Source organism: Toxotes jaculatrix, chromosome 2 (genome assembly GCF_017976425.1).
Source record: "Toxotes jaculatrix isolate fToxJac2 chromosome 2, fToxJac2.pri, whole genome shotgun sequence".
Classification (NCBI taxonomy): domain Eukaryota; kingdom Metazoa; phylum Chordata; class Actinopteri; family Toxotidae; genus Toxotes; species Toxotes jaculatrix.
In genome coordinates this window covers 1,218,464-1,232,733 of record NC_054395.1, presented here as the reverse complement: position 1 = coordinate 1,232,733, position 14,270 = coordinate 1,218,464, and the positions used below count along the sequence as shown (strand labels likewise).

Sequence of the window (14,270 nt, the reverse complement as noted above, 5' to 3'; positions counted from 1 at the left end):
TGTCCACAAAGTGAGTGTTGCTCTGCAGAAGCTCTCTGGCGTTGGTGGGGATGCTGGCGTCTTTGTGTACCACATGGGCAGAGACAGCTCAACTAGTGGCATTTCACACAGTGTTCCTTTGTTTTTGGCAGAGCAGTGCATGATGGGTGGATCCAACAAAGCGCGTTTGCCGCACACCACAGCCTATTTGCAGCAGTGTTTGTGTCTTTTCAGCCATAAACGTAACAGACAAAGGGTAGCTGATGCTCAAGGCACTGAAATGTGGGATTATGCATTGTAGGCACCGTCAGCCAGAGTGCTGTGCCTGGTGACCACCACCTGCTCTCTTCCAACTGCAGCTCATACTTACCTGGCAGGAGAGATACCATGATCAACAAGGTGGTTCACCCAGGGTGAGGCTCAGCCATTGCACTCCGGCTGTGCTGACCCCTGCGGATTCCCCAAATGTGGGAATCTCGACTGCATACTTTCTGGTAGTGGGGGACTGCGTTTGCACTCTCCCCTGATATGTTTCTGACCTTCCTTGATACATTGAACACCAATGAGTTGAAGCTATTTTTGGCCGGCTTTGCCATATGGCTGAGCCTTTTGAGTTGGTGAAAAGTCAAACATCTTCGTATAGTGAGAGGGAAAAGTACACAGCAGACAGATGGGCGGAGTTGCTAAGTGGCGGCAATTGATAAGCTGGCTTACAAACGGGACACCGCGACAAGTGATGGTTGTACCAAGACCTTGATTTGGACGTCAAACACTTGGGCCTCATCGCTTCTCGGCCTTTTGGCTAAGATCAAGTGTAGTATCTGTACTTATCAGTTTAATATCTGATATGTCTTCTATATGGGGATAATGTATTAAACCCATTTTTAGGAGAGGGAGCTGAAAAGGGAGCTTGCTCCACTCACTCCACGCATGGACCTGGCATTGCAGTGCCGCTGGGAACGGTGCACTTTTCTCTTGCTTTGTAGAAGATCAAGCTCTGACACAAATGTTTAGTTAGGAGTCAAACTTTTACTGTGGCTGAAGGAAAATGCGCCAAAGTTTTTATCAAGTGAATTGTGCACAACCAGTCAGTTGATTTGCTGATATCACCCAGGGAACCCCGCTCAACAACACAGTGCACTTCGGCTACGATGATTGGTCGTGGACTCCCTGAAGACGCCTGATCATTTCCCAGACTTTGTAGTCTCCATGTAAAAGCCAGGCCTGGTTTTATTGTGGATTTTTCAGGCCAGGCTGTAGACCCAGCTGTGGGCCAGTTGAAGCTGAGTCAAAGTCCGGCTGAGTCCCCACACCGTACTCTTTTGCTCTCAGTTGTTTTCTCCCCAAAACATTTCTAAGCGTTCAGCTCTTCTTTTTAAAGGGAAAAAACAAAGAGTCACAGTCAAATGCTGGAGACCAGAGAAGTTGAGTCCATAGAGCTTTATTCTTCAATACAGAATTCAAAAGCCGGAGTTTCCTCTGCTGAACAAAGTCATTTTCACCATCTGTACATCATTTTTTATATTGTAAATTATAGGTGTATTTCAGAGCAAAGGGCATGCCTGATCATGCCCCCTTTTCCCTTATTTGTTTGTTTTAGGGATGATCCTATTTGTGTCTAAAATTCTCCCTTCCCCTCTTGTATCAAATAACTATGTTTCTAATGGAGGTTTGGCTTCTGTTGGCATATATATATATATATATTTTTTTTTTTTTAAGTACTGCACGTGGCCTTACATACGACCAGTGGCAGACTGTTGATCTTCTGTCACCTGCTTTTTCTTTTCTCTTCTAACTGAACAGTGACAGACATTATTCTCTCAGGTGTGAACCAGAGTGCAGCTGCTTGTGCAGTGAATAACATAGTGATGAGTCTGATTATGCAGCAGGTCATTCATCAGCCCCCCGCCCCACCCCCACCCCCATTTCATTTCTGAATTTTTATCAGAAATTAAATAAATATACTCTATATACATAAAAGTGGCAAAAATATACACACTCACACAGAACAACAGCAGAGAATAACAATAAAATAAAAACAATACTATTTTATTATTTTAGAAAAATAAAAAAAAGAAAGAATAATATACAAATAAAATATACAATAAATATTTTGAATAGCACAAATCCTTCATCACACAAATGAAAGCACGCTAAGGGAAATCTAATTATAACAGTATTGCACTAAGAGCAGCAAACAAAAACTAAAACCTGATATCTCTGACCTTCCTTGATGCAACATCATCAATAATGTTATCATACGAAATCTGCTCCCCTATTGAATGATTGATACTGATGACAGCAAGGCCAGTGAGTCCTTCCTGAGACATGGTCGACCTCAGGTACAGTTCCAATTTACCTTGGTGACCACATAATTGTTTTGTATTACTTTTTTTATTTGACATTTCACACAATTCAGAAAAAAACGTGCATGTAATAATATGAATGAAATGTGTTTGGAAGAAAGTCAATTTGCTCATTCCCCACACAGTAATATGATAGATAATAGAAAACCCCCCATGTGATGCTGCCCCGGGTGGCAGCCTGGTTTGCCCATGCCAAAAACCGCCACTGATCAGCCCAAAGGTTAAATTAGCTGAAACCAGACATTTACTGGTTTGAGTCACAAGAACAGAGTTTGTAGTTGATGAAGATTCTCTCCACACGCTGATACAGCCACTGATTGGTTCTGTGAAAGAAGATGTCAGTTCATTTTCTATGGTTTGTTTGTAGCCGTCACAATCACACATTCATTTTATCTGTTTTTCAAAAACCTCTGAAAAAAAGAAAACAAAGGAAAATGTTCTTCACAGCTGATTTTATTTACTGTTATTTCAGAGTAATTTGTTACATTACTGCAGTTGAAATGTAAGGCATTACACTAGTAAGTTACTCTCACCAAAACAACTGGAAATATGGAATCGCCATTCTAAATGTAGTTTATTATGCTCAATTAGCTTATTACACATCCAGTGGAAGGTGATGTGATATCTGATTGGTTTAAGGCTTAAGGCTAAAAACAGTAATATAATAGCCACAGTGATGGCTCATGGCGCAATACAAGGAACAATCATTTGAAGAACAGACAAAAGGTCAATGTCCGTAAATTGTGGTAGAGATACTGTAACTTTAGGTCAATTCATATTAATTTTTTTTTTGTTTGTTTTATTCCCACTCTCATCATCTGCTTGCTTCCTTTTTGCTAACTTTGCGTTACCATGGCACCGCTCTAAGTGTTTAGTTAAATTACTGGTGCTATTTCGGGAAGTGGAGAGATCTTTAGGTTTCGCACACAAAGTGCATTTAACTATGATATTCTTCATGTCCTTATTTCTGATGAACTGAAAGTAATAAGCAAAAGTACTGTCCCACGCTGGATCTGCTGCTGCTGCACTCGTCCCTTCTGTTCTTCTGTAGTAAACTAGAAGCTAAGCTAACAACAGGAAATGAAACATTTTGCATGGACTTTTCTCCTCTGCTGGTCTCGCGGGGATTTTGGCAAATTTGCATTAAAAAAACACCACGTCACTCTGGGTAAAAATGCATTGTAACACGCGTTAATGACTTTGTACCGAGTAAAATATTACCAACTTTTTTTTGTAATGCCTTACATTACCGCATTACAGCAAAAAGTAATGCATTGCAGTAATTAATTGCTTTTGTCCCAACACTGTAAATCAATACACATCTTTTCTGAACTGTATCCTGATACTGGATGGATGGAAAGTCACATTTGCACTTTCAGACTTTCTACTTGTTTTGTAACTGACAGGAGTCTGTGGAAAATCATGATGCAAAGAGGAAGAAGCATAATAACTCTACAAACCCTCTGATCATCCCAACAGCAATTTCACTGATGGACCAGGGTTCACACATTTACAATGTGAACCATGTGTGAATGCATTACACCATCACACTGACGCTCCATTCTGGCAGGTGAAAAGTAGCAGCTGAACTGCAGCATGTGTACGGAAGGAGGAATATATCTGTCCACACCCTGCAACAGTAGAGTCAGTGGAGATGAGGCTGCAGACCAAAGTCCACCATCAGAGCCTCTGTGCTGGGTTTAACTGAGGAAACCAAATCTGCTGTAAGTGCTGACCCACCTGAAGTCCCTCACGAGTGACCTGCTGGACCCCCTGCAGTTTGCCTATTGGGCAAACAGGTCAGTGGACGATGCAGTTAACATCGGATTGCACTACATCCTGCAGCACCTGGATTGTCCTGGGACTTATGCAAGGATACTCTTTGTGGACTTTAGCTCGGCGTTCAACACCATCAGCTGATCCACCAGGCAAGTGGATCAGCTGGTGCTTTGGTGCGGTCAGAACAACCTTGAGCTGAACACCCTCAAGACGGTGGAGATGATAGTGGACTTTGGGAGACATCCCCATGCTCTGCCCCCCCTCACAGTCCTCAACAGCCCCGTCTCCATTGTGGAGAGCTTCAGATTCTTGGGCACGATCATCTCACAGGATCTGAAGTGGGAGCAGAACATCAGCTCCATCCTCAAGAAGGCCCAGCAGAGGATGTACTTCCTGCGGCTCTTGAGGAAATACGGACTCCCCCAAGAGCTGCTGCTGCAGTTCTACACAGCAGTCATCGAGTCCGTACTGTGCACCTCCATCACTGTATGGTTTGGAGCTGCCACTACGCAGGACAAGACCAGACTGCAGCGCACTGTGAGGACTGCTGAGCGTATCATTGGTGTCCCCCTGCCCTCTATCCAGGACTTGTACTCCTCCAGGATGCGAAAGAGGGCAGGGAACATCATGATGGACTCCTTTCACCCCGCACATAGGCTGTTTGAACTGCTCCCATCAGGGAGGCGCCTCAGAGCCCTCCAGACCAGAACAAGCAGACACCGGAACAGCTTCTTCCCCACAGCAGTCACTATACTGAACAGTACAGTTAACAGATAACTTACATATTGCATACTTCATTTCATTTCATTTTATTTTATTTTGTCTTATTTTATTCTTATATTTATTTTATTTTATTTATCTTCCAACCCCTTCAATCCACTCACTACTGGACTGGTACGCATTTCATGTTTCATGTATATTACATATTTGTATATTTGTATATTTGAAAATATTTTATATAATATAATAGATAATAGATAATAGAAATGAGATTGATGTTTACCTCTCACTCTGTCCCTGGGGGAGTGTATTTGCTGTTTGGACTCACATGTTTTCCTCTGAGTTTTGCAGAATGGGCCTAAAAAATGAACTGAATCAAATGCAGACCAGTATCCTGCAGTTTAAATGAAGACCACATCCTCATATGATGTGAACTTTGTGACACTGTGAGATCAGTGTTTGTTCTCTTGGTCAGTCAGAGGGACAATGTGTGTCCCCTCAGTGTCCAGACCTGTGCACAGATGGTTTTTTTTCTTTGCACTTACAGACGTCTGTTAATGTTAATGTCAGTAACAGTAATTGTTCATTGTCTCCCTCTTATGTTTCTCTTCTTCTAACACCTGCTCCTTCATTTCTTGCTCCTTTTCTCTAAGTAAAAAGTGACAGACATGTTCTTAGCTGTTAATCAGTGTGTTGTTGCTTTTACATGGATAAAGTGTAGTAATGAGCATCTCAAACATTAGAGCAGGCTGAAGACCACAAGGCTGCTGCTTTCTGCTCCTTCTACCAGATCAGATGTTAGAGAGGTGAAGTGAAACCATCCATGGCTCATTGTAAAGAAACGCTGACATAAGCAAAGAAATTAGACATGATGTGTTCACTTTTTCACATTCATGTTGTTCACTCTTTTGATTTGATTCCATTGTTTTCTTGAAGTGAAGAACTGGACTTAAAGCTCCTGGAGCTGGAGTTGAGAACAGCAACAATGTTTTGATTGTTATTTTTATTATTATTAGCAGTAGTAGTAGTTGTAATAGTAGTAGTAGTAATATGTCATGTTGTTTTATTTATTCACCTGTTTAAACTTTTATTGTCTTCTTATTGGCCTGTGTCCTGTTGTTTCTCTGTGCTGTAAATCCTATTGGCTGCTTTAGTCTCATTCATTTTGTAACGTTGGTGCAGATAAAACAAAAGGACACTAAAACAATGCTCAACACTTAGTGACACTTTTAAAGGCAAAGTGTTTGATTCACTGTATTTACTGTGGTTTTTATTTCCATCAGCTCTTTAGAATATTACCAACATATCATCCTGCCTCTGGGAAATATAGAAAAGGGTGAGGAGGGCAAACAGAGCTTGTTAATAAGATGAGAGTGTGATCAGGTCTGAGACGTGAAATGATTCTGCTTTGTGTTCATGTCTGATAGTGACTGTAACAGTAACAGGACTATAACAGAACTGCTTTAGACAGTAATGTTAAACTGGGGGTTTGTTCACAACATGTGTGACTGACTGACTCACTGCTCATATTACTGCATTACTAGACTCTGCTCGAGCTTTGTCTCTGTGTCCCCAGATCTCAGCAGAGAGGAGACGACTGAAGCAAATTATATCCACAGACATTTTACTCTAACAGAACCAGCCTGTCTGTTGTTTAATCAAAGTATTCTTCCTTATTCTTTATGCATCTTGTGTGTCTTGCCTTTGAATTACAATAAGGTGCAAAACATCCATAATATGATGTTATAATATATTATAAAGCTACGTGATGAGAAACAAACTCAACAAACTCATGAAACACAAAATCCATCAACAGCCTCACATCTGTTGTTGTGGAAGAGAAAATTCCTTCTCAGTGAAATAACATATTTTGAATGAAAACCACTTGGGGATAAAATCAAAATGAAGTTCTGTGTTACACCCAGCATCATGTCTCCTCTATTACTGCATTTAAGCTCCTTAAGGGGAGAAGAAAACTTCAAAGTCCACCTGTCACATTCAGACGGCAGCAATGAGGATGAGAGCAGGAAGGAGAGGAGCAACAGACTGAGTCAACCTCAGCATTACTGTTTGTCATCTGTCAGTTTACTACTTTCTAGAAAACCTCAGACACTCAGTGTTGTAGCCGGTTGTTTTAAGATGAGATGCCTGATGGCAGGAGGAGTGGTGTCTCAGGATTGTCCATCCTGAGACAAACTGATGCAGAGTTATTGAGGACAGATGTGTAGGTTACAGATGTGTTTCCTGTTTCTCTGATGTGTAGGTTACAGATGTGTTTCCTGTTTCTCTGATGTGTAGGTTACAGATGTGTTTGCTGTTTTGTTGAACTCTTGCTTTCTGTAGTTACATTGTTTCTTCATCTTTTCCCTCAATTAATTTTTCTTTGATCCAAGAATAAGCAAAGTGTTGTTTTCAATCCCAGCATCGTCAGAGACAGAGAGAAATGAACTGCCCCAAATGAAATCTGCTTTTATCACAGTGTAAACACTGGATCATCAGAGCTTTACAGAACAACTGTCACAACATGAGCTGAACATTTTTACACTTACACGCAAAATTTAGTTGAAGGCCAGAAATACTCTGGCCCAAAGCCAAATATTTAAAGAAACAAAGATTTACCTGTGACGTCTTAAACGCAGTGACAAAGTTATATTTAGTGATTATTCCTGTGGATCAAGAGCCAGCATTTGCCTCTGGGACCTGAACTGAGCTCAGACCAAGTCTCTGTTGTGTGGATAATTCACCCTGCTACTTATTTCACTCTGTGAGTGATCATCACCTGCTGAGTGTCATTGTGATCACACAGGTACAGTAACTCAGCGTTCCACCCACTCTGTCATCAAGGCTCTGGCTAGCAAGGCCAGCTGAGAGGCTTCATGACAGTCAACCTGTTTACCAAAGGTGTTTCCCAAGTGAAAACACACAACATCTGCAGTTTGCATGATCCAGTTGAAAGTTACATACATTATGTTCATTACTGTATATTTATTATACAATCATTACTAAAGTCTTGTGAGAGAGCCAATAAATCCAATGGCCGTATTTGTCATATCGATATTTAAGGTTTATTGATTGGTTCACAATGTCAGCGCATGCATTGAGTAACATGCAAGAAAACATTCCACCTTAATAGTTGCTGGTAATTGTCAGTAGCCTTTGAGCAGCACAGTGAGTTCAGTGATTTTTTCTACCTAGTTATTGTAACTGGTAACAATGAAAAAGCAGCGTAACATCCCTTCATTCATCATTCACTCTACTGACTGTTTCTTCATTTGTGATGCATTTGCACAGAAACATTACAAAGCCAGTCTATTAAACTTGGACAGCTTGTGCTGCATCCACAGCTGCTGGAGATCAAACCTCACTGAGCTCCGTTTTCACTGCCTATCAGATGAACTTGACCTCTGCCTGCACTGAAACGTTTCCTCAGAGTGGATGTTTCCAATCAGTCCTCATTTGCTCGGCACAAGTAAATAATGAACTCATTCACAATGAACACAAGCCACTTGTGTTCATTGGCTCATATTGTTTAACACCAGTCTAATTCAAGCCTGCTACATCCATGGTATCATCTAATCTTAGCCAGCTTAGCCAGATGTTTGACTGACTGTAATATTCTCAACATGATGAAACTACTCATAAAATCAATCTAACATTTGATCATGTGCTCAGTTATAGTTGACTAATGTGTGTATGAACAGTGGTTACATAGATAACCTTTGAAACTGTGTGTGTGAACATGAGCATGTGTCATAGTTCATAAACAGAAGGCACCACACATCTGCTGTTCACTGGATGTTGAGCTGAAGAGATTGAAAATATGTGACTGATTAATGTGAAGCAACATTTAGAATTCATGAGCCATTTATTCTGTTTTTGTTACTTTATCCTTATGTGTTGATTTGAGTAACTGAACAAATCCACATACAGCTCAAGTGTTAAAGTGGCTCCAGGATCTTTGTTTGTTCCCAGAGTTCACACTTCTGGGCTTCTGTTATCATTTCCATTCACCTTGTAATGTAGTCAGACAGCTGCTGTGTCTGAAGTCACTGTGAACTCTTTCTGTATTAAACCGGACTATGATATTTGCTAAACCTCTGTTTAGGTGCAGAACTGCATCTTATTTCCTCTTTTCTGAAACACCTTCAGTTCTACTGAGCTAACGAGCAGACTTTACAGATTCAGTCTCAGCTGACCTACAGTCATTGCTTTCATGAACAGTACAATGTCCACCGTATTAAGTGTGCTATTATTCTTGATGTGGTTGGCAACTTTCCATGTCAGTTTACACACACACACAAACACACACACACACACACACACACACACACACACACACACACACACACACACACACACACACACACACACACACACACACACAGTTTCACAGCTATGATTTGAGAGGAATACACTGTGGACGGTGTGTGGAGGAAAAACAAAGCAGTAGCGCCCTCAGAAAGGATCAACGAGGTTTGTATTATTCACTTCTTGTGCCTGCAGCTTTTACAAGATTCTTAGTTTCTCTGACAGCCTGAAATAAGAAATAATTGTGAAAGCAGGTCTGATAACTGCAGCTAAAACAATTAGAAGTGTTGTTACAGAGTCTGAACAAAGAAAAACCAATGGTGATCTCTGAAGAGAAAGCCAGCTGATTGTTTGTATAATAACCATCTGTGGTTATACACCTGAGAGCAGAATGATAAATGAATGACATCTACTTCGCATCTATGTTGCTGGGACAAAAAGATCAAATTTATATTTCACCACAGTGTTTTTATTGAAGATTGATGAAGAATTATTTTCTTTCTGGTGAAGAATAGATTGAATATGGAGGCTCCATTGAACATAATAGCTGTTTATCAAAGCGCTGCTGGTGTCAGTATTATGTGTTGATTTTTCTAAACATTGGTTTAATAAGAATCTCTCTGCAAAGTGAAACCAATTTCGTGGGAAGGCTGAGTTACCTTGAAGCATTTGAACAAATGTGCAAAAACTTTTAAAAGAAGTAAAACTGTAAAATGTTCTACGGAGTGGAATGGCACTGTCACACAGGAGGATCAGCAGAGTCTGTATCCTCCTGCTGACATCAGAAAATTCCTGCAGGGAACTAAAGGTGGCAGGTGTGTGAAGGTGGAAGATCATTTCCCAGATCTGAAACTTTTTACTGAGTCAGCAAGGCCCTTGACAAAAAAATCTGCAGGTAATAACTAAGATTTCATGTTTCATTCTAAACTCCAGTGCCAGCCAATGGAGACAGGCCAATACTGAGTGAATACAATACTGAATACATATGAAAAACTGCAGGATCTGTGCATGAGGACAGGATATTTTCAACTTTTTGGACTTCTTTTTTTCCTGTTTCCCTCCTTTGCTGATTGTCTGTCCCGCCCTAATGTGTGTCACCTGTTGTCAGTTAGCCCTAGTGTATTTAAGTCTCATTCTTCCCTTGTCTCCTTGTCAATGTGTCTGAGTCCTAGCCTGTGTTCACCAGTGTTTTGTCCAAGTCTTGCTGCTTTTCTCATAATGGAATCTGTGTTCACCTGCTGTCCTGCCCTTAGTGTTACCTGTTTCCCTGTCTTTGTCACCTCTGGGATTTGTCCTCTGTTCCCTTTGGATTCACTTTCATTTGTTCCAAGTTTTGGAACAAATGAAAGCTCAAGTCCAAGTTTTGGACTTGAGCTTCTGAAGTTTTTCTCCTTCTTGGATGATTTAGTTCTGTTTCCTGGCCTTGGACTTTGATCCAGTGATTTTGAGTTTAATAAAGAGGACTTAAACTGACTCGTGTGTCCATCTTGGGGTTTCTACACCTGTGCCCTCCCCCTTAGTGTTCTTGGCCACAGCAGTGACTCTAACAGGTCCCTGCTGACCTCTCATTTCATATTTTTACACTGTTTAAATACATGACACCATGTGGACACAAAATCATCTGAAAGGATTTTAGACCTCAGGATGAGGCCACTTGAAAGTTTACTCATCCCTGGAACAACATGTGATGCTGTAGCTGACCACTGCTCTCAGTATCTCTCTCCCTCTTCCTGTCTCTCAGTTCTTCCTGTATTGTGACCAGACCCTTGGAAACTCAAGCCCTTGTGTATCTGTCCTCTTGTCTACTTTTTGTTTTTTTCCTGTTTCCCTCTGTACACTGTAAAAATGACAGATGAAGCTGAAAAACTTTTTAGTCATTTTACAAATAAACTTCACAGCTTCTTGTTTTAGTCAAATTTCAGCTGCTTGTTTTCACTCTCATCTTTTCTGAATTTTTTAAAGTTGACTTTAAAATTCATAGAATCGAGGCTCAAACTCTTCAGAGTAGTCAGGAGCTTTCTAACTCTGTGAACCTCTGAAAGACACTTTGACAAGTTTTGACAAGCATTTTAGTTGAAACTGAATCAGCTCAGTTCAGAGAAATACAAAACACTGATGTCACAATGAGGCTTTTAATGTGAAAGGACAAGATCATAATTAGAATCTTCAAGTAAAAGTAAAAGTCAGCAACATTTTTCTCCTGTAATAATTGTAGCTTTCATCTTTAAAGGACTGGAAGAGGAAGAAGTTTACAAGGAATGATTTAGAAGAGATTAACAAATAAACTGCTTTAATACATGAATCTAAAAAGGTGTGTGTGAGTGAAAGAGACAGACATGTACAGACTGAACTATCTGTTCAACAGTGAGAGAGTTTCTCTAACAGGAGGAGACTCTCTCTGTTACACTTTACACAGAGACACTGAGGAACCAGATGACCAGGGCCAAAATCCGAACCCAGGATACAGAGGTTCAGTGAACGTGGTGTTGAAGGTGTAGAGGACACTGGTCAAATCTGTCTGGATGATCAGGATATAACTCCTCCACATATGTCACCTTCCTGTTGTTGTCAGACAGTTTGATCTTTCTGTTTACTGAATTTGTGTCGATGGTGAGTTCACAGAAATCTGATGGAGAGAAGAAGACACAACACAGCTGCAGTTATTGATCTATCACCTTATCATTGATTGACACTTTGAAGATGGTTGAATGTGAGCTGCTTTGTTTTCAGGAATCAAATGAAAACCATACTTACACTTCCTCAGACCTGGTCTCAACCATCGGACTCCACCAGGCTCCACCCTGAAAGGAGGAGGGGGGTCAGACCAGCACGTTCTCTTTCATCATGCAAACATGGACATTACATGGCTCTCATACACAGATGGTTTGATTATTCTGTTCATTCAGCAAAGAGACAAAGGACCTGGAGTCCTTATCTTGGAATTATACAGAGCAGGGAGGTGACATGGAGGAAAGATTTCATCATTTGTCTTTGTCTCTCCATTTGATATCACTTTTGGTGTCAGACACAACAAAAGATCTCATAATGACAACATCAGGATCTCAGAGAGATGATGATTAGAGACCTGATTTCATTTCCTCCTTGGTTTGAGACAGTGGCAGATGAATGTCTCTGAGCAGTGTAGATGGTCTTATTATTGTTGGGATGTTATTATTAGTGTGTCAGCACTGAACAGGTATCTAAAGTTTTTGGGCTTGTTGTGGTGAAAGCACTCTGAGTGCTCAAAGTGGCTCTGTTGGTTCAGGAGCAGTTCAACCAGCTGCAGCTCAAATGTTTCCACGCTGGCTTTGTGCTGATGCAGCATGAAATCCAGTGTGAGAAAGTCCTGCTCAGGTCACAGAAAACAGCTGACCACAACTGATTTAATGATTGTCACATATTTTCTCTTAAATATGACACAGTGAGTCATGATGAGATACTGAAGTCAGAATTAGAGAAAACCCCTCTTTGTGTCTCCAAGTGGAGACAGGTGGTGCTCTGGCCATCCCCCAGCAAACCACATGCGAATCTGGACCTTTGGATCGCTTACGGCAGTGTGTGCCAAGTGACCATTATCATTCATTTTCAAGTCCTCATCAATTCTTTGGTTCTTGCTCAGTCAGCCGGCTCTGATTTTAGGACTGTTTCTGAAACACGAGACTGAACTGAAACTTAAGAGTTAGGGTTAGGGTAGGGGACCTGATTGACAAAGAGGTGAGGGCTCTGAAGGGGACTCAAATGCACGACTCGAGTACACAGGAATGAGAGGCAAAGAGCAGGTCTTTAATCCAAACAGGGTCGGTACACAGAAAGGCAGTCCAAATCAGGCCGAGGTATTTAAGTCGTGAGACAAAGGGAAAAACCGTAGAAGACAAACCAGGTCAAATCACTCAGGGAGAAACACAAGGAACTAATGCTGGAACGCTTGACTAAACAGACAAAGACGATCTAGCAGAGAACAAAGGAGAGGGCAGGACTTAAATACACTAGGAGGCGGGGAAACAATAAGACACAGGTGCAACACATTAGGGGCGGGGCAGGTAATCACTGAGGCAGAAAACACAGGGGGACAGGAAGTGAACCTACAAAAAAGGACAAAGGAGTTAGCACTTTCAAAGTAAAACAGGAAACTAACTAAACTGGTATAGAGGAACACACAGACAAACAGGACATGACTCAGGAGCTGGATGTGACACTGATTCCTTTTCCCGTAGGAGAAGGGAGATGCACGGTCCTGAACCAAAAGTGTCCTTCTGTTTTAGATAAAGCTGCATGAAGGAGCTGCTCATCCCTGAAGAGATGTCTCCCATCTCCTTCAGATCCTCTTGTTTGGACAGTTTCTTACATTCTCTGTCTGCTTCCTGCATCCATGTGTCCTCCTCCTGAAGGTATGTCTGGAGGTTTTTCAATATCTGGATTTTGAGGGTTAGGTGAGGGGAGCTGAACCCATCTCCCGTAGGGGACGGGAATTGCACTGTCCTTCCACGCCGATGGTCCCACACTAAATTGGACCCTTTGTTGTTGGCGGAAGCGTTGGCGTCTCCTGCCATAGCGCATCTTCGTCCTTTTTTAAAACAAAAAATCAAAAAATCAAATGGCCAACTCAAGGTCACATGTCAAATGCAACGTTTCAACCTGTAATAGGTCTTCTTCAGGCTAGGCACGTGCTAAAACAAAATAACGGTTGCTAGACTGCAGGAGATGTTGCTCCGTCGAGAGTCAAAAGAAGACCGAGCAAGTCCTATGCTCCTCCCTTATATACCCTCCCTTTACTAAGTTTCAATCATCTAAATGTTTTAGTTTTTACTCAATCGTCCTTTTCATTAACACAATTGTCTTAGGGTTAGGGTTACGTGTGAGGATAGTGTTAAGTGTCCCAACTTGGAACTCAATTTGGTTAGGTGTGAGGGAGATGCCCATGCTCCAAAGAGGATGGGAGGTGCATGCTCCATCTCCCGGCCAGTACCGCCACCCAAAGCGACCCCTGAAAATTAGCCATCAATAGCTTTTTTTTTCTTTTTGAAAACCATACTGGAATAGCCAGGCGACTCTTAAAAATGGAATGGATACTGAAAATTAACACTGTGTTTTTCACACGTGCGCATGGTTTGAAGCTAC

General features: G+C 41.4%; 2 non-coding genes across 2 annotated transcripts; both read left to right on the top strand.

Moving 5' to 3' along the window:
* The first annotated feature begins 341 nt into the window (after positions 1 to 341).
* On the top strand, positions 342 to 505 carry LOC121177251. Its single transcript, XR_005893201.1, has one exon. It is a non-coding gene; the product is annotated as a U1 spliceosomal RNA (small nuclear RNA).
* A 256-nt stretch (positions 506 to 761) lies between these two features.
* LOC121177293 lies at positions 762 to 952 on the top strand. Its single transcript, XR_005893211.1, has one exon. It is a non-coding gene; the product is annotated as a U2 spliceosomal RNA (small nuclear RNA).
* Positions 953 to 14,270: the final 13,318 nt, after the last annotated feature.